The sequence below is a fragment of the Arachis stenosperma genome, chromosome 9 (assembly GCF_014773155.1).
Source record: "Arachis stenosperma cultivar V10309 chromosome 9, arast.V10309.gnm1.PFL2, whole genome shotgun sequence".
NCBI classification, from domain to species: Eukaryota; Viridiplantae; Streptophyta; class Magnoliopsida; order Fabales; family Fabaceae; genus Arachis; species Arachis stenosperma.
This window is the reverse complement of record NC_080385.1, coordinates 86630191-86631617: the sequence shown is the minus strand read 5'-3', so window position 1 is coordinate 86631617 and position 1427 is coordinate 86630191. Positions and strand designations below refer to the sequence as shown.

General features: G+C 43.3%; 1 non-coding gene across 1 annotated transcript; it reads right to left on the bottom strand.

The window, feature by feature from the left end:
* Nucleotides 1–626: 626 nt before the first annotated feature.
* Nucleotides 627–730, bottom strand: LOC130953841 (small nucleolar RNA R71). Its single transcript, XR_009076001.1, has one exon. It is a non-coding gene; the product is annotated as a small nucleolar RNA R71 (small nucleolar RNA).
* Between the last annotated feature and the right edge of the window lie 697 nt (nucleotides 731–1427).

Sequence of the window (1427 nt, the reverse complement as noted above, 5' to 3'; positions counted from 1 at the left end):
AAGAGTATTTCAATTGTTTGTTGCCTGTGTTGTGTTCTTGTATGACAGGTAGGAGATGAGAGACATCAACTCCTCCATATACCGAACCAGAGAGGACCCTTCATAAACTTAGAAGGGAAACAAGAGGGAAGAGAGTACTGGGAGAAGAAGAATCTGAAGGAGAATCTGAGGACAATTTTGAGGAAGCTCTAGATCTCAACATGGATAGAGAAGTTCACAACCATGAGAGAGCTGATGGAAACAATGCCATTCCCGAGAGGAGGGTTCTTGGTTCATACATAAACCCAACCTCTGGGAATTGTGGTAGCAGTATTCAGAAACCACCCATTCAGGCCAACAATTTTGAACTCAAACCACAGCTAATATCACTGGTGGAGAATCATTGTTCATTTGGTGGGAGTGCTAATGAAGATCCAAACCAACATCTCACAAAATTCCTGAGAATTTGCGACACTGTGAAGTCCAATGGAGTCCAGGAAGATGCCTATAAACTGCTCTTGTTCCCATTTTCACTTAGGGACAAGGCAGCTAAGTGGCTGGAATCATTCCCAAGGGGGAGCCTAACAACCTGGGATGAGGTGGAAAGCAAGTTTCTGGCACGTTTCTACCCCCCACAAAAGGTCAATAGGCTTCGATCTGAGGTTCAGACTTTTAGACAACAAGATGGTGAAACTCTCTACGAGGCATGGGAGAGGTTCAAGGATTTGACAAGGAAATGCCCACCAGACATGTTCCATGACTGGGTGCAATTACATATTTTCTATGATGGACTTTCTTATGAATCAAGGAAGGCTGTAGACCATTCATCAGGAGGTTCATTGAACAGGAAAAAGACTGTGGAAGAAGCCATTGAAGTGATTGAGACAGTGGTTGAGAATGAGTACTACTATGCTTCAAAGAGACACAACACTAAGGGAGTCATGGAGCTGAACCATGTTGATACAATTCTAGCCCAAAACAAGGTGTTTGCCAAGCAACTAGCAGAGCTCACCAGGAAATTAGAAACAAATCAAGTGGCTGCAATACACACACAAGATCAAGAGGAAGTAAGCACTGAAGGAGGTGATTGGGAAGAGGCCAACTATGTGGGAAATCAACAAAGGCAACCATATGATCCACATTCCAACACTTACAACCCAGGTTGGAAAAACCACCCAAACTTTGGGTGGAGAAACCAGCAAACCCAACCACAAAACCACAAACCTTACAACCCCAACCAACATAACAATTCCACATACCAAAACTCCCAACCACCATATCATGGCCAAAATAATCAACCTGCCCAACCTAATCCGAACCAACAATTTCAAGATCAATTAAACAGGATAGAAGGAATGCTTGCAACCATGGGTCAAGACATAACCGAATTGAAAGCCTTTAAGGAAGAAGTAAATTCTAACTTGCAAAACCAAGGAGCTGCCATCCAG